This window comes from Atta colombica, unplaced genomic scaffold (genome assembly GCF_001594045.1).
Source record: "Atta colombica isolate Treedump-2 unplaced genomic scaffold, Acol1.0 scaffold271, whole genome shotgun sequence".
Classification (NCBI taxonomy): domain Eukaryota; kingdom Metazoa; phylum Arthropoda; class Insecta; order Hymenoptera; family Formicidae; genus Atta; species Atta colombica.
In genome coordinates this window covers 16,519-36,617 of record NW_017259372.1, presented here as the reverse complement: position 1 = coordinate 36,617, position 20,099 = coordinate 16,519, and the positions used below count along the sequence as shown (strand labels likewise).

Here is a 20,099-nt window from a genome sequence, read left to right as displayed (position 1 = left end):
CTTGCGTGTATGCGTTTATAATTCATTCGCACGGATTGTATGTGGCTCACGCGTGTTATTTGTTGTCTAGCGTGCGACTTATTCGCTTAGGGCGAATCACCCTGAGCTGCTGTGCAGCAACGCCTGGGGATGTCTCCTGATATTACGACTACTGAGACCGTCATCTTTGGTCACTATACACACGCTTACGAATATAATTAACTATATCACACAATGACGAAAGGATTAATCGATTTTGATTATGCAACGAAAACGAGTGACTTCAACTGCTGTCGTGGATTGTTCGAACTCGATTAATCTCGATGACTTCGAAATCAAAAGACTGAAATCCGTTCGAACGTGCTTCCCGATAGGCGATCCATGAAAAATAAATACAATAATTCTGCGGCTTAGCATTAAAGGAACATGTATCGCGGCTCCTTAATATGCCGTGATAGTTTTTTGATATTGTCATATTATATGCAATTGTGTGTACTTGCCTACGTGTGTGCGTGTGTTGTCCATTTATCGTTTTTGTTTAATGCATCGTGCATAACTTTATTGAACGCACTCTCTGTAATAATATCACAGTACACACTATGTGTTAATTGCTATGTTGGCATAACCTCTTTATATCGATCGGTCATGACTTTGAAATCGATTATTTGTAAATAGGGAAATCAGACTTAATAGTAGCAATGTTCTATTGTCTTCAAAGTCCATAAATTTCAAAATAAAAATGCCCTGATTAAGAAGATTTATTCTAAAAATTAGATATTTGGCCTTCGAACAAGGAAACTTGACTTATACGTCAAAATTTTGATTAAAATGTAAAATCAGTCATGGAAAGGAAAATACATACGTCCGCCATGTTTTATAAAAATGATTTCTGGAAATTAAGGCATTAAAAAATATGTTATAATATATTTTTCGAGTAATTTAGGCTGAGAGAAAAGTCTGTTTCAAGATACTTTTTAATTCAGGTTCGAGATTAAATAGTTTTATTGATGTTCGAGAGCGCGCGACAAATGCGGATAAACAGAGTGGACGAAATATTCTGTAACACCACGAAAAAAGACACAAAGTTTACAGATTCATGCATAGTATAAATTTATTTTTTTTATTCATTTGTCAGTTTTCACTACATATAATTACATTTCAGACGGAACAAACTCAAGATGGAAAATACATGAAACTTTTCGGTTTTATCTCAGCCGTTTTCTTGGCGACGAAAAAAAGAGAGTACTAACGAAAAAAGAGAGCTGGCGAAGGCTGATTCGCCTTTTTATCAGTCGGCGAGACAAGGCATTTTCTTGCTAAATATCAATGAGGAGGCTCTAAAATTAAAAATTTAAAGTGACTCGCAGGCACCAAGAGCGATTGGCAATTCAGAGTCTCCGTCACGAAAAGGAGTCCTGTGATGATCACGGAAGAAAATCCACGAATTGGCAGCGATTGGCGGCGAGATACATTATTAGTGGCTGAGGCATTCGCATGCTCTCGCCGTTTATCGTTAGACTTGAGTAGCCGTTAGATAGCTGTATGTTTGTGTATGACATGGGCTCCCTTTTTTTTTTTTTGAAAAAGAATAAACAACGCTAACAAACATTTAGATGTCGTCGATGATTACTAGAATTTTCTAGAAGCCCACATCATAAAGAATAACGAAATACGAAGGATAACGCAAATATAAAGTTCATGCAGATTTTCTCTGCCGGCATGCAATATTGCGCGATCATCTCTCGATCAAACAATTGACCTATATGCAAAACTTATAATTAACAATTAAATATTAATTATTTAAATTATTTTCTTTCAAAAGCTCCTTGATACTTAGCGGTGAAAAATTTAATTCTGTAAGTTTTGTTCGTACTTATACGAAGGCAAGTCAATAAGTTTTAAAAAAACATAGTAAAACACATTTTTTTTGATCGATTCATTTTTATTTCTCAACATAGTCTCCTTTCAGCTCGATACACTTGATCCAACTTTTTCAAGCCGTCCGAGTAATATGATTTGTCTTCAAAATAAGCCTTTATTTCGGCGATGAATTGCTCTCTGGTGAATCTCTTTCCGAACCATTTCTTTAAGTTTGGAAACAGAAAATAGTCGCAGGGAACTAAATCTAACGAATATGCTGGATGGGGAAGCAATTCATAATAGAATTCGTTGAATTTGGCCATCGGTGTCGGGTACGTGTACATTGTCTTGATGGAAGAGCACTTTCTTCTTCGTCAAATGGGAACGTTTTTTTCTTTGAAATGTTGTTGAAACGGTCCAATAAGACTACATAGTAATTGTTATTGATTGTTTGCTTCGATGGAAGATAATCGATATAAATTATACTGCGTGCATCCCAAAAAATTATGGCCTCACCTTTCCGTTCGATTTTATGGTCTTCGCCTTCTTCAGAATTGGTTCCGGTGAAGTCCATTGTTTTTTTGATTATTCTTTCGTCTCGGTGTGAAGTAATGGATCCATATTTCGTCTACAGTAATGAATCGACGCAAAAATTCATCTGGATTACGTTGAAACATCTCCAAACATTGTTTTGAAATCGTCACACGTCGCGCTTATGGTGGGATCTAATAGAAAATCAAGTAGAGGTTGTTTCGCCGTATTTTGCTTGGGTATACTTTACTAAATTTAATTTTTCACATGTTTCTTTGCTTAACAGTGGCGCTGATTTTAACCTAACTTCATAATAACAAACTGTACTGAATACGTTTTGTTACGGATTTCAATTTCAAGTGTGCATGAGTTTAAAACTCCTAACTTGTGACTATAGGCCGTGACAATAGCTTTTACTAGTTCCAGTTTCTTTTCTAACTTCAATTCTTTATAAATTGCTTCTAGTATTACATTTACTCTCACCTGTATCTAACTTAAATTTTACTGTTTTATTACAATCTTTAATGTGTATGTTTTCATAACAATCCGTATCAACATTATTAATGGTTAATGCATATATACACATTTGCATCATCATATGAGACTCATTGGTCGCACGCATGCCCGCATAAAATGCCCGCACAATGATCCCTTTGTGGGTGCATACGTGCGAGTATTCTCGTGTAAGATGTGTAAGAACGCACGCAAATTCGTTCTCATTTAAGACTTATATCGCTCGCATGCCTGCTGGCACTATAGTTTAATATTCGAAAAAAAAATATTCATATTTAAGGCATATAAATTTACGCACGTCTCTTTTATGTCGTGCTATTATCATGCGGGCAGCATGATAATAGCACGATATGCGCATGACGTGATTGCATAATGCGACTCATTGTATTCGTACGCATGCCCTCATCATGTGGACGGAGTGATTTCATTGTGTAGGCACGATGTGACATGCACGTGTAAAAGCAATATGAGTTCGCACGAATTGTTGTCTGGATATGTTCGTCTACATCACTATTACCGTCTTTAACGTAATTTACATTTGCTGCTGACTTTTACACATTCTTGCAAAGTGATTGGTTTTTTACACTTAACACACTTCTTGTAAAATCTGGGTATTTTATTATCGATGCAGTCGATTAATTTCTCTCTTAGTATTTAGAAAAAATTTTGTTGTTTCGCTGTCTATTCAAATTTCATTCCTTTCTTTGTTAAATTTGTAAGAGGTCTTGCTATTTTAGAAAAATCTAGAAAGAATCTCCTGCAAGTCCAAGAAAAGATTGAATATCTTTTATTTTTCTTGGAAAATTGTTTACAGCGCTATTTTAGCGGAATCGGGTCGAATGCCGCCTTTCGTAATAATGTGTCCAAGATATGTCACTTCTTTCCACAAAAACTCATATTTGTCTGAATAAAGTTTCAAATTATTTTTACGCATTCGTTGCATTATTTCAATTAATCATTTATTATGCTCTTTTATTATATATAATTTGGTTCGTATGCGACTATATCGGTTTTGTATTCTACAATAATTAATATTGAGTTCATTAGATGTTGAAAAGTGGTGGGCGCATTTTTTAGTCTGAACGACATTCGATTGAATTCATAATAATCACAGAGAGTAGAGAAAGCTATTTATACTTATACATCGGGATCTTATAGTATTTCGAAGCTAAATCCAGTGTTGAAAAATATTTCGCATTACCTAATTGGTCGAGAATGTCTGTAATATTTGGTAATGGAAAAGAATCGCTTATAGTGAGATCGTTTAGATTATGAAAATCTACTACGATTTTTATTTTTTCCAGACGCGTCAATCTTTTTTTTTGGAACGATCAATAAGGGCGCGTTCCATTGACTCGTACTATACTGAATAATTTTCTCTTCGAGCATTTTCTTTATTTGTTTATTTGCTTCTTCCTCATATTTTTCTGGTAGCCTATATGATCTTACATTTACCGAAGCATTTACATTTACTATGGATATGTATATTAATATCATGTGATACTGTGGTGGTACAAAATACATTCTCTAAAAATGATAAATTCTTTAAAAATCATTCTGAAAATATCACAAAAGTCGTCGCGAATGTGTTGTAACGCTTCGCTTTCCTCCGAATTCAAATGTTCAGTTCGTAGTTGCTTGCGTAAGCGCTCCTTCCATTTATGTATTGCTGTGTCACTCACCTATCAGTCTTCTAAAGTTACGCAAGCTGAGTGATTATGTTTATAACTGTCTCCGTCGTATTGAATATGCTAATAGGGCACTTATACTCCTTTGATTCTACCAGGCAACAATCAATAAATATTCCGGATTGTTTCCTCAAAGTTAACAATTCCAATTCGGTTTTTATTTGTTGTCACTCATACGATGGTTTCGCTACAGGGTGTTAATGTTATCTTCTTACACGGATGCAGTTTCAATGTTACTTCATCAATGCGCACATGCCCTTTTTCGAGATCACACTTGGCTCGGTGCTTCCCTAATAAAAAGTCTGTTCTGAGAATTCCTTCATATTCTATCGAAAAATCATCTTTAACTATGTAAATTGTATACTTTATTTTTCGCCTTCCTAAAGATATAATTGCTCGCATTTTTCCCAGCGTACGCATTTTATGACCTATTACTTCGATAAGGGCCATGCGCTCATTTGTTATTAATATTTTACTCTTTAAATTCCCTATCTTCAGTGGCTCCTGAGTCAAGAAGAAAATTCATTTTGTTCTTTTTTGTTTCTTCTATCAGAATTGTCGAGTTTTAATCCCGTACTTGTACGTGATTTTCCTATTATCTATGAAATCTGATGCTCATGTGCTAATTGGGTCTCTTTAAATGATCCTTTTTCGTCGATACTAGTGTGCGAGATTTCGTTCTCGCTTCGTTTCTTGTGTCGCTTCGCTTTCACGATGATATTTATGAACCTTTTCATATTTGCTTTCTGCCGTGATTGGCGGATGTGTATCTTTTGCGATGGTCCGTGCAGCAATCATTTTTACTGTCTTTTTGCAGTAAGTGCACAATTTTTCAAGTGTTTGTCCCTGCGGGTTTTTCGGTTTTCGGTAAGGTATACAGTTCGTATATCTACTCGTATGATAATTCTTGCCATAATGTACTGGTTTTCCGCATTTGTGATATTGCACGATTGAATGGTTTGGTTACTAGGAAATTAATTATTTCTATTTCAGTCATTATTTATCGAATGTGAAATTGGATCTAATCTTTTAGTCACTCTTCTGCACTTACATTAATTGCTTCTTACAAATTATTATATTTTTGAGATCGCACGATTATCTTGATATCTTCGCGTAATCCTAACCTCGAAATTCAATAAAGCATGGTCTTGTGTAGTTTTTAATGTAGTACGCTTCGACAATGTCTCGTTTCTCTATTAATGACTCATACAATTCCATCGCTACTGTGTTGATGTGATGAAAGAACGTCGTCTGCGCGTTTTCCGTAGGCTTCTGTTTCAATGCGTTGAATTCGAGTTGCAAGAATGACCTCTTTTTCCAAGATGATCCATTTCTAACTCTCGTTTTAATTGTTCGAAATTTCTAATGTTCCTTGTTTGAAAGTCTAGTAATAACTTTCCCTTAAGTTTCGTATTTAAAATTTCTTCTAATAATGCGGATTTTTTAGCGAAGTTAATTTTCTTCCATCGCGTATGTACTTGCGCTAACAAATTCTTGTAATTTCTGTTGAGAATATCCATCTACCTCAGGTATTAAATTTCAAGCCTCTTTTATTCTTAAGTATCCTATGATCTATTATTTATTAATTTATCTTAAGTATCTATTACTAATTATCTTAAGTATCTATTCGACTGCCTTTTGACATCTGTGAATGTTCGTTCCATATGTTATATTTAAGGATCTCATTCTTTCTTTTTCGTTTTCATTGCCTTAACTTCTATATTACTTATGCGATCATCTTATGATTGCGACGAGCATTTGATTCAATATTCTTTCGTTTGATTTTTCTTGCTTTGACATTCTGAATCTATTGATTTCGATATCTACTTCCGCGCCAGTTACTTATGATTCATTTCTCAATCATCCTGAACATGTGTAATTGCTGATTCGCCATTTCTGTTTGTATATTGTCTCACAGCTCAACATTAAATAAGTTTCTCTCGTATGAAATTAATGAGGATGACCATCTACGTTCAGTCGGATTATTTTCGCGTTTATTCTTTGAAATAAATTGTCGTCTAAATCCGCGATCAGAAATGTTGTATTGTTATGTTTGAATGTAGCTGTACGTTAGATAAACCATTGTCCGAGTATGACCGATGTGAACTTGGCGCCCAATTTTATCAAAAATAAAAATTAATACCGTAGGACGTTTGTACTTATTTGTACCGATCATTATTTAATTTGTGCCTCAAACAGTTAAACAAAAAGTGAAAAGCCAGCGCCCAACTTTAAGATTTTTTTATTTCATTTACGTCATTAGAAAAATCGTTTGTACCTCAAAGGGTTTCCCCAAATTCGGAGATACGATTTCAAAATTTCGGAAATGCGTCAAGAGAGGAAGTCGGCCACAATGATATGTAAAATGATTAAAATAATGAAATAAAAAGATTAACAATATGCCATTATACGTAATTATTGTTAATTTTATATGTTACTAAATATTTTCAAACTGAATAATAATTGACAAAATAAAAATTGTAAGATGTTTATTTATTAAGTGTACAACTTTGCTTCCGCCGTTTTCCTATAGATGGCTTTAGCGATAAGTGGTGGTCGAAATAAATAGATCAGACGTCATACAATAAACTTGGGCATCTGTCATATACATAACCCCATAGAAACATTACTCGATTTGTGTCTGCATCATAAAGTTATTCTCGATTGAAAATGTCAGTTGACGAGCCAAATTCTCGTCATTTGCGAGAGGTTTTAATTTTTTGCTTCAATATGAAGAAATCTGCGGCTGAAGCTCATCGAATGCTCTCAAATACTTATGGTGAGGCCGCTGTTAGTGAAACAACGTGTTCTGAGTGGTTTCAACGCTTCAAGAACGGTGATTTTGACGTCAAGGTCATGTTCTGTATTTGGTGGGACCAGCTCGGCGTAGTGTATTATGAACTGTTAAAACCGACTGAAACAATCATAGGCGATCGGTATCGAACGCAATTGATGCGTTTGAGCCGAGCATTGAAAGACAAACAGCCGCAATACAACGAGAGACACGATAAAGTGATTTTGCAGCATAACAATGCTCGACCCCATGTTGCGAAAGTGGTCAAGACCTACTTGGAAACGTTGAAATGGGAAGTCCTACCCCACCCGCCGTATTCTCCAGATGTTGTTCCCTCTGATTATCACTTGTTTCGATCAATGGCACACGGCCTGGCTGACCAGCACTTCCGGTCTTATGAAGAAGTAAAAAGTTGGATCGATTCATGGATAACCTCAAAAGATGACCAATTTTTTCGACGCGGGATTCGTACGCTACGAAAGATGGGAGAAAGTAGTGGCCAGCAATGGACAATACTTTGAATCATAAATGTATAACCAGTTTTTTATAATAAAGCCTCGAATTTCGGAAAAAAACGGCGGAAGCAAAGTTGTACACCTAATAATACGCATTGTCTATTTGACATATGTTCTAGCTTTTTTCATTGAAGAATATAAATTCCTTGTAAACTGTACGGTCAGTTTAAATGAAATTTTACAAGCACGAACTTAAGTATTTGTTTTATACAATAATTATATCGATTTTTAAATTGTTGACTTATATGCAAGTATGTCTCAATTTAAAAAAGAATAACTACAGAATAAGATTATATTTTCAACTTGTAATGTAAATTTCTATAAATTTAGAATTAAATATCTTCAAAATGATACGATAAAAGTTAATGAAATTTTTTCTAAATATTATTGATATTATTAACTTTTTTTGTATTATATTATAGACTTGTATTTATATTATAGACTTGTCTTATATTTCATTAAACGCGAGATCCTCCTTAACTGATCTCGTACATCTAAAGAATTGATATCTGCATTACTTAAATTTGTCGCATTTACAATACATTACTAATATCTGTCTCATCTGTATCATTATAATTACTATTATCTTTTGAATTATTAGTGTCACTTACATAATCACTACTTATTTCAATAAATTAATTTCTACTGATATTCACTTTTCTTAAATGTAATTGTAATGATATTATCACTTCTTTCATTATTTCTCATCATTATCTATCTGTTACTGAGAAAATTGGAAGCAATTATATATAAATGTAATGTTATGTCCTGTAGACTCCATGATTCTTTTTTTTTCGTGGAAAATTAATCGTTACTCGTATATTAATTACGAAACATAACTAGTTATCAACAATCGTTAAATTGTTTTCAAAGGGTAAGTCTAACTCCTTATCTTTCACCGTCTATCAAAATATCAATCGGAGAGTTGGAGACATAAATTTTCGTCGACGTCTGAAAATGGTCATACCACAGTCCATTCAAGACAAAAGGTCGTAGTAGAATCTCCTTTTAATAGACAAATAAATGAATCAATTCCTAGTAGTAACTCCATACCCTTGAAATTAAAAACATACGTAATACTGGTGGCTAATTAATCCTAGTATGTGTTAAATGAAACGACTTCTTCAAGCTCTCAGCACAGACTACTTTTATTATAAGAAACGTCCAAAAAAAATTACAGAATGTATACAGTGCCATAACTCAATCATAGAATATGCAATATGTTTAGATCATATTCTAACCCCCTATTATCTTAAATGCTGCTTAATACTTACACTTAACATATTCAGAAACTTATAATACTATATTTTTCAGAGAGTTTAATCCTTTTATAAGAATATTAGCTGGCATATCAGCTGATGGCAGATATTCAACTTTTACTAATTTATTATATTAGAAATAGCTTCTCTAATAAAATGATGTCGCACATCAATATGTTTAAATCTTTTATGATACATAGGATGATATTAGCAAACAATTTCTAGGCACTCTGATTATCGTTAAACAAATTGATATAGTATAAATTTCCTGTTAGTTCCTGTAACAAGTTTCTTTCTCAAGTAAATAATTTCTTTACATGCTTCCGTACTAGATAAAGCTATTGTTTTTTGTTTTGTACTTTCCCAAGAAATTGCACAACCCGAGAGCTTAAATACAAAACCTGTATGATCTTTTGTTTACTCAGTCAGCGTGAACAAAACCTTCTAATTCAGTATTATCCTTTTTAAATTTCAACTCGTAATTTTTTGTAGTTTGTAAATATCTTAATATTCTTTTTGCACATTTCCAATATGATTCAGTATATGAATTATTAAACTGACTTAAGAAATTAACACTAAAAGCTTTATCAGGTCTTGTTAACAGTGCAAAATACATAAGATCTATCTATCTATCAATCTATCTATCAATCTTTGATAAGGAATATCAATTTTTCTATCATCTGACTCAAAAATTTTGATTTTATAAGTATTTTAACAGACTTGCAATCTAGCATATCAAATTTTTTTAGTAGCAATATAATTTTCTTGATTTTACCACATTGTTAACCTTATCAATATTTACTCGCATACCAAGACTGTTTAACTTCACCTAAGTCTTTAATCTTAAATTTTGAACTTAGCTTATCTTTCAGAAAAATTGTTTGAAAAAATAAAAAAATCGTCGACGTACAACGCAATTACAATAACTAAATCATTCTCAATTTTTATACATAAACACTGTTCTAAATTTGATCTTTTAGCCTAAGTCTGTCAATCTTTCATTTACTCTTTCATTCCAAATTCTGGAAGACTGCTTCAATCCATAAATCGTCTTTTTTAATCTCAAAAATCTTTACTTTTATCTATAATATATAACCTTCAGGTTGTTTCATAAATAATCTTTCTTTCACCATTAAGAATAACCATTAAGAAATGCAGTTTTTACATCCACATGAATTATATTTAAACTTAACTTATCTGATAATACCATAAGTAATCTTAGAGTAGAGTGCCTAATCACTGGAGAAAAAGTTTCATCAAAATCTATATCTAGTCTTTGCGAGAAACCTTTAGCTACTAACTTAGTTCGATATTGTACTGTTTTTATTGTCAATCTTCCTTTTAAATATTTATTTACAGTCTATCAATTTCTTCTTCTAGCATATCTTCCAATTCCCATGCATCGTTTTCTTCAAAAAATTGCAATTCTTCTGACATTGTTTGCTTCCATTTTTTTGCATCTGATGTTGACAAAGCCTCAACAACCATGATTGGATCACTGTCCAGCTTGATAATAATTTCTGTATACATGTACGTTACATATCATCAATTTTCTTGGCTTTGGTGTTCTCTCCGATCTTCTGACTTCTGTGGTTATATTTTCTTCACTAATCTTCTCTTTCTCTACTTCTTCAATTTCTTCTCCTACTGAATCTATTCTTTTCTCTAGAGTTATCTTCACTTGCTGATCTTGGGAATATTGAACGTTCAACATCTTCCTTTGTATCTTCCATTATGACAACATCTCTATTGATTATTACACTGTTATTATCTAGATCATACAATCTGTATCCTTTGGCAGTATCACTGTAACCGACAAGAATCAATTTTTTTGATTTTCTGTCCCATTTTGTCCTTTTTTCTGTAGAACATGAATCATAACATCACTTCAAAAAATACTTAGATGTTTGGTTTTTTACCTATCCATATTTCAAATGGGGTTTTATCATTTAAATCAGATGCGATTGATCTGTTCCTCAAATATACAGGGGTGTTTGTTGCTTCAGCCCAGAATTTTTTATCCAGGTGAGCATCATATAATAAGCACCTCGCCTTTTCAACTATTATTTTGTTCATTCTTTCTAAAGAACCATTTTGCTCCGGAGAAGGTATTATTTTCTGATGAATAACTCCACTCTTCTTTAGAAACCTCTCAAACATACCACTGCAAAATTCTTCTCCGTTATCTGACCTGAGAATCTTTATTCAGCAATTTTCTGATTTTCCATTCTCTTGAAATCTTGAAATCGATCAAATACTTCATCCTTGGTTTTTAGAAAGTATACAAAAGCCATTCTACTGAAGTCATTCATCAGAATTAGAAAATACTTAGATCCTCCTATAAATTCAACCTCCATTGGGCCACATATGTCGGCATGATTCCAATAATCCTTCTGCTCTGGTACCCTTATCTGAAAATGATGATCTTGCTTATTTTTCTTCATTGCACGATATACAGTTATATTTGTCCACTTCGATTTCACCCTTACATATCAATTCTTTAGCAACTCCATTTTTCATTTTTGTCAAATCCCTGCTATTTAGATGTCCTAACCTGCGATGCCAAGTCACTCCTGTAGCGGCCAGAAAATATTTCTGCGACTCTGTAATATTTAGCTTGTATACACTAACTAAATCCGCAACTCCTATTAACTGTCTCTGTTTGTTATAAATTTTGCAACCTTTACTTCGTTGCCATTTTTAATTAATTGACTTACGGATAATAAGTTGGTAGTTAATTGCGAAACATATAACACATCTTTGACTAAAATTGTACTTATACTTTTACCTACAATTGTAGTTATGCTTTGCCTGCACTCATTACTTGAACTTTGGACTTGTTGGCAACCATAATATCTTGCAGATCATTTGTTTTTGATTCTTCTGTCAACCAATCTCTCTTAACTGTCAAATGCATGCTAGCATCCAATCATCTTTACTAAACTGACCCGTTAGAAAAACTACACTAAAGATTTTTTTTCACTAAAGACATTTTCGGACTCTTGTTATCACTTTTGTTCGATATTATAATATTCTAAAATCTAATAGCCGATGTTAAGAGCTTTTCAAAACTCTAATAATAAAGCATCTTTTGATTAAGTAAATCTCGAGTAATGAAGATTAAAAAATTAAAAGTTACAGTATCGCCAATATTAGCATTACTCAAGGTGTACCGCGTGGAAGTTATCCGATCAGATTTACACCTTTTGTGCGTGCGTGCTTGCATGCGTGCGTGCGCGCGCGTGTGTATATATATGTGTGTGTGTCAAAATGTAAATCAATCCATGGTTAGTTCAAAATAAACAACGTATTATCAATGTATACACTTAGTACATAATAAACTAAATTAGAGTTAAACTTAATACATTTTCTTGAGTTGTAAAATGTCTAATTTCTTAATTGTTTTAATTAAATTAATAATACATGTTGAGAGTAGGAGTGACTTATAAAAATGATTCATTAGATATAATTTGATATTATAAATTTAACAGTGTATATGCAATAACTTGAATTTACATCATAATCAGTATTTAATAATTTATTAGACTTATTCCAAAAATAATAAAATTAAAAACTAAATAGTATTTTTGAGCTCGGACTGAGCCCAAAATGTGTGAGCCCCAGTAATACACGTAAATATTTAACCTTAGTAGAGACTTTCATAATTTGTTATAAAAGTAAATCAGAGATAAATAAATATTCACTATTTCGTTTTATTTCTGGAAATTTTCATAGATTTATGCAACCATATCTCATTCAAATGAAAAAGCATACGGTATGTTGCTAATTTTGGGTGAATGTCGAGATTCATTTGCTGATGCTGAAAAATTGTGGCGACAGTGTTTTCCTAATCGCGAAAAACGATTCCTCCTTGCAGAATGTCTTTTCACACACGCACACACTCCCGCCCGCTCGCCCTTAGGATTACCGATTATTGACTCATAGAATCATCTTTAAGCATTGATAAAAATAAGGTATTGTTGAAAAATATAATCAAATTTTATTTTTATTATTTAATAAAAATATATAATTGAATCATGATTTTATCAATTAAAAAAATTATAAAATAAAGCAACGAACACTGATGTGAATAATATAATAAGAATAAATTGTAGATTAGGTTAAATTTACAACCCCTACAGCAAAAAAGTTGCAGTAATAATGCTGCAACATTGTAGCAATATTGCAGCATTATTGTAGCGATATTACAAATTTTGTTCTGAAAAGGTTCTTATATCTATGTACTGATCTATCTTCTTAATATGTTCGGAAATATTGTGTTCGGTAATATTGTGACGGTAATATTATTTTATAACGCTCTGTATAAATACAATTCAGAAGAAACAATTATTAATTGTAATACGTATGTATATATACACACACACACACACACACAGACTCACTTTTGAAGCGAATACCGCAATGGAAAACATTTGAATGCATTAAAGCATAAAAGTAGCTATCATATTTCTACAAAATATTATATGACCTACTTTAAATGTTATTATTAGATGTTAGATTATGTTTAAAAACAATATTTTAAAATAATTCAAAAAATCTTTTTCCCATTACTTTCTGTGAATTGACAAACATTTGAATGTTTTTACAATGTTATAAGAACTTTATGTTTTATACGATCCAAAACAGAATGTAATGAATACGAATATGAGCACAAAAATTGTCTCTCATAAAAGACAATTTCTAAGATTTCCAATAAAGAAGGAATTTACCCCTCTTCCCCCCAAAAATGTGTTTTTGATCATTTTCATAAATTCATAAAGCATAAACTAGATGTTCCAACAACTTTAGGAAGATGTCTAACATTGAAATATGGACTTTTATTTTTCTGAAAAAATCGAAAAATGAAAAAGTAATTTCGTAAAAGCCATATTCATTCAAATTTACACTAATTTATTATGATGACAGCCATATCAGATCTAACATTTCGAATTTTTGAAATCTGACTTTAGATTCGCAATCAGCAACTCAAAAAACATAGAATTGTAAGATTTCATAAGAATCCAGATAGAAAAAATATACCCTTCAAAGAGTTAATAGTAACGACCAATCGCGTCATCGATCATTAGATTAGATCATCTAGATTTGCCAACAACTAAATTTCGTGTACCCTCCCTCAGTTCGAAAGAGGACAACAGCGAATGAGAACGCATCAAAACTGATCTACAAAAAATAAATTCAAGTAAAAACCGAACATACAAATTCTACTAAATTAACGTTCCCTCGATTTCATGAATCAGCGAAACAAATAAATATGCGACGATAGATTAAAGGCTCTTGTATAGTCCGCATAAATAATTCTGATAAACTTTTAAGAGACACCTCTTCGATGACCTTTACCTTGATGTATTATAAAGATGAAGGTACTAATCAATTTTTCCTTATAAATTACTTGGCGATTTCTTATAGTTTCTAAGGTATTAAAAGTATAATTTTATTAATACATCTTTATCTTAAAATATCAAATTGGGTATGGGAAAAAGTTCGTGGCGTTTTTCCCGCTAGATGGCATTAAATGCTCTGCAGTCGGCAACTATTAGGTGTACAACTTTGCTTCCGCCGTTTTTCCGAAATTCGAGGCTTTATTGTAAAAAACTGGCTATACATTTATGATTCAAAGTATTGTCCATCGCTGGCCATTATTTTCTCCCATCTTTCGGATAGCGTACGAATGCCGCGTCGAAAAAACTGGTCATCTTTTGAGGCTATCCACGAATCGATCCAATTTTTTACTTCTTCATAAGACCGGAAATGCTGGTCAGCCAGTCCGTGTGCCATTGATCAAAACAAGTGATAGTCAGAGGGAGCAACATCTGGAGAATACGACGGATGGGATAGGACTTCATTTCAACGTATGTCTTGACCACTTTCGCAACATGGGGTCGAGCATTGTCATGCTGCAAAATCACTTTATCGTGTCTCTCGTTATATTGCGGCCGTTTATCTTTCAATTCTCGGCTCAAACGCATCAATTGCGTTCGATACCGATCGCCTGTGATTGTTTCAGTCGGTTTTAACAGTTCATAATACATCACGCCGAGCTGGTCCCACCAAATACAGAGCATGACCTTGGACGTCAAAACCGTTCTTGAAGCGTTGAAACCACTCACCACACGTTGTTTCACTAATAGCGGCCTCACCATAAGTATTTGAGAGCATTCGATGAGCTTCAGCCGCAGATTTCTTCATATTGAAGCAAAAAATTAAAACCTCTCGCAAATGACGAGAATTTGGCTCGTAAACTGTCATTTTCAATCGAGAATAACTTTATGATGCAGACACAAATCGACTAATGTTTCTATGGGATTGACAGATGCCCAAGTTTATTATATGACGTCTATGATCTATTTATTTCGACCACCACTTACCGCTAAAGGCATCTATAGGAAAACGGCGGAAGCAAAGTTGTACACCTAATACTAATCGCATCGGCAACACTAGACGTACAGTGATATTTTAACCTTTGTTTTGAGCTGAAAAAGATTGAAATAGGTGAAGTGAATCAAAAGTTATTTTATTTTGAAAATGGAAATAAATAAGGAAAAAATTCGCTACATTTTGCAGTATCACGATAAAGGCAAGAATGCTGCACAGGCTTGTGAAAAAATTTGCGCTATTTACGGTGAAGATACTCTATCAAAATCAGCAGCACGGAAATGATTCGCTCGCTTTCATGTTGGAAATTTCGATGTGAAAGATGAACCGCGCTCCGGTCGATTAATCACTGAAAAATCCGATAAAATCATGGTAAAAGTTGAGCGTGATAAGCATGTGAGCACTGTGCCAGGGAACTAGGCATCGACCAAACAGTTTTAAATCATTTACACAAAGCTAGATACAAAAAGAAGCTCGATGTTTGGGTCACGAGTGTTAGAACCATGATGGACCGAATTAACATTTGTGATACGCTACTGAAACGGAATGAAATTGAGCCAATTCTGAAGAGAATGATAACTGGTGATGAAAAATGGATCACCTACAATCCAACTAGAAAAAGATCGTGGATAAAGAAAGGAGAGAAGGCGCAAGCAATCGCAAAACCTGAATTGACGAGGAAGAAGGTAATGTTGTGTGTGTGGGACTGGAAGGAAATCGTTCACTATGAGCTGTTATCGTCCAATCAAACAATTAATTGCGAACTCTACTGTGAACAATTGCAGAGATTACAACAAGCAATTGAGAGGAAGCGGCCAGAATTAATCAATAGAAGAGATGTCGTCTTTCATCACGACAACGCTCGACCACACACATCTTTGATGACTCGGCAAAAATTGCGAGAGCTGGGAAGTTTTAATGCATCCATCATATAGCCCTGACATAGCACCCTCAGACTATCATTTGTTTAGATCTCTGCAGACTCTCTTAATGGTGTAAAGCTTCAAAAAAGGCCTATGAAAATCACTTGAAGTTTTTCAGAAACCACAGAAGTTCTATCGTGATGGAATTATGGCTCTGCCCCAAAAATGGCAAAATATTATAGAAAATAATGGAGCATATTTGATTTAAATAAATTGATTTCAATACTCTAAGAAAAACACTTTAATTTTACTAAAAAATCGCCACGAATTTTTTCCCATACCCAATATTAACAGACTCACAATCTTAAAAAATAAAACTAAACAAATTTAAAACTAATTCGAGTCAGGCCGATGAAGGTGCCAGAGATTAAATTTAATTCAAAGATTAATTCCATAGTGTTAATCTTTTTTATTAAATGTTTCGGTTCTCTTTGTAGCCATTATCAAATGATACATTTTTTAAATCATAATCATTGATCCTTCCGTCAAAAGTGAATTACTATCAGGTTCCCAACTGCAGTGGATTTGTAATATTACAAATTAATAACTACTCAATATTAATAAAATTAAATCAACCAACTCATTTCAAACGAGAAGCTCGACATTTAAATGAAAGTTTTAGAAGTTAATTAATTTATTACCTTAATTCATCTTAAAAAACAAACCTGGATAATTTCGATCTTGACATATTATATGTTCTCAAGATCATAATTCTGAGTAAGATCCTTTAAAAGATTTTAGTTGATCACTATCAACGTTATTAACAAATTATTAATAAGTTATTAACAAAATAAAGTACTTACTAAAGTAAGACGATTGTTCAGTTCAATCCTCTTAGGCCACGTGCATGCTCTGTGGCTGCATAATGTCCATACATTTTATGTATTAAATTAAATCTTTGCCTTACTAAATGAATAAGTCTACAATATACTAAAAAGAATAAATATTATACGAAAAAGATTAGACAGATCTACGCTAGGTAGAGTGTATATTAAACATATTTATTAAATCTTTGCCTTAAATAAATGTAAATACTAGCTTCAAATAACTTTGATTCTATATACATATAATATGTATGTACACTATCCATCATATACAAGGTATCAAGTACAGAAAATAATGAAATTTTGAGAATGAGTTTTATGTAAATATATTTCGAAAATATAATAAAATATATTTTACTATAAGAGACCGCAGATTAATTTATAAGGAAAAGTTCAATATCCTCATCTCTATAACATGTTTCAAAGTCAAAAAGTCGAAGAGATGTTCTCTAATGTAAAGAAATATTATTGGGAGTACAAATAAGTTTTCGCCGTTTGCAAAAGGCACCACTAATAAACTAGTTAAAATTGTTTGATGTAAAACGACATATCGTAAGATTGGATATCCGGCAACACCATAACCTTGAAAAATTTTGTATCAACATCTATACTTTTTTTGTACGAAAATATCGAGTTTTGAGCCGAATAAGCGTCATTTGCGGGAACTTTTGATTTACTTCTTTAATTTGAAGAAATCTGCAGCTGAGGCTCATAGATTGCTTGTAGAAGCGTATGGTGATGCTGCCTTAAGTGAGAGAAGTTGTCGTGAGTGGTTTCAAAAGTTTAAGAACGGTGAATTTGATGTCAAAGACAAAGAACATAGCGGAAGGCCGAAAGTGTACAAAGACGCGGAATTGGAAGCATTATTGGATGAAGATTCGTGCCAAACGCAAAAAGAACTTGCACTTAAATTAGGAGTGACTCAACAAACAATTTCATATCGTTTGAAATCATTGAGAATGATTCAAAAGCCAGGGAATTGGGTTCCATATGAACTGAAGCCGAAAAACGTTGAACACCGATTTTTCATACGTGAAATGTTGTTTGCCAGGCATAAACGAAAGGGTTTTTTGCATCGTATAGTCACTGGTGATGAAAAATGGATCCACTACGATAACCCAAAGAAGATAAAATCATGGAAACCACCTGACCATGCTTCAACATTGACAGCCAAGCCGAATATTCATGGAAAAAAACTCATGTTGTGTATTTGATGGGATTAGCTTGGTGTCGTGTATTATGAGTTGCTCAAACCGAACGAGACCATTACTGGGGTTCTCTACCGAACACAATTGATAAGATTGAACCGAGCATTCAAGGAAAAACGCGCCCACTACTATTCCAGACATGACAAAATTATTCTCCTGCATGATAATGTTTGACCACATGTTGCGGCGCCGGTCAAAACCTACTTAGAAAGTTCTACCCCACCCGCTGTATTCTCCAGACATTGCTCCGATCGATGACGCATGGTCTGTCTGAGCAGCACTTCACATCATATGAAGATACTAAAAATTGTATCGATGATTGAATAGCCTCAAAAGATGAAGCGTTCTTCCGATGCGGTATCCACATGCTATCAAAAAGATGGAAAAAAATAGTGGCTAGCGATGGCCATTACTTTGAATAAAACATTATGTATCGTTCTTTCACAATAAATGCTTAATTTTTGATGAAAAACGGCGGAAACTTATTTGTACTCCAATATATTATATAAAATTTTGATCGCTGCGATATTGCTTGTTTTTATTAATTAATGTTACTATATAATATACTGAATAATAAAACGTGTATGGCTTTTTGTAACGCTTTACTGTATCAGAGATCTAAAAGAAAAAAAAATCATTTACAAGTGGAAATTAAAAGTAACTCATGTTAACTGTTATCAACAATGTAAAATTAGTAAATAAATAGATTGTAAGATAGAATTATCTAGAACTGCCAATTTTATTTTATTTGATATACGCATGGTGGCATTTCTCTCTGCGTTTGATTGTCCTGTGATTGGTCCTTATAGCCACGTGATCGTTTCACGCAACTGGTTTTGTCATTGTAGTTTTTGCGTAAGTCGCGTATAGAAAAAAAGCTAAGGCGCAGCGTTGCCTTGTGGGGGACATTCTGGATTTGTACGAAGGGGAGAATAAAAGTATCTGAAAATATCATTGTGTCGTGCTCGGGAGTGTATTCTCCTTTTGCTCTCCTGCATCCCTAGGAATTACTGGTTACGATTCCTAGTTTACGGGGTTACCCTCCGATTTGCCTATTCAATAAAAACCTATCCGAGAAGTGTCCGTTTGTCCCAACTTAAAGTCTCATCTCCGTCTTACAGCTTATTACAAAATCTCAGAAGTGGGATACACCTCGAGTTATTGCCGAAAGTCCGTTCAAGCCATCGCCGTACGCTGAGAGTAAAGTGATTAATTCGGTGCTTTAGCCATCTTGTTGCTAGAACATTCGGCGTATCTAACCGTCATCTTCTTTGTAACATGTTTGTGCAGACTTGTCGCACAATTTCGTGTGTGATTTTTGACAGATCTTTTGACATGTTTAGTGACATCCGCTATGAGTAATTCCCGTGCATCACTCGATAAGCTAACTTCAGCAAAGGCTTGCTAATTTAGGCATTGTCCTATTAGACAATTATGATGTATGCATTGACGCGATAATGACATGCCAGGAGAATAACCGCGTCGCGGTTGGAACGCAACCTTATTTTTGCGTTAGTGACATTATCGCAAATTAAGACTTGCGTGCTCTTGAAGACATAGCCTGTGGTCTCACACAAGTGTTACGCGATATGGCCCAGCAGTTTCAGACACT

The 20,099-nt window shown here is 33.6% G+C and overlaps 1 protein-coding gene across 2 annotated transcripts in view; it reads right to left on the bottom strand.

Annotated features, from left to right (window-relative positions):
* Nucleotides 1–1,822: 1,822 nt before the first annotated feature.
* LOC108689601 (glutamate--cysteine ligase catalytic subunit) overlaps nt 1,823–20,099 on the bottom strand; it is a 29,669-nt gene continuing 11,392 nt past the window's right edge. The window contains exons 6-7 of one of the 2 annotated variants that reach the window (XR_001931838.1): nt 2,356–2,564; nt 1,823–2,265 (exon numbers count right to left, since the gene is read on the bottom strand). The gene's annotated coding sequence lies outside the window, so the exon portion shown is untranslated. Of the gene's footprint in view, nt 2,565–20,099 lie in introns of both variants that reach the window. The other variant, XM_018196461.1, reaches the window with a different exon arrangement.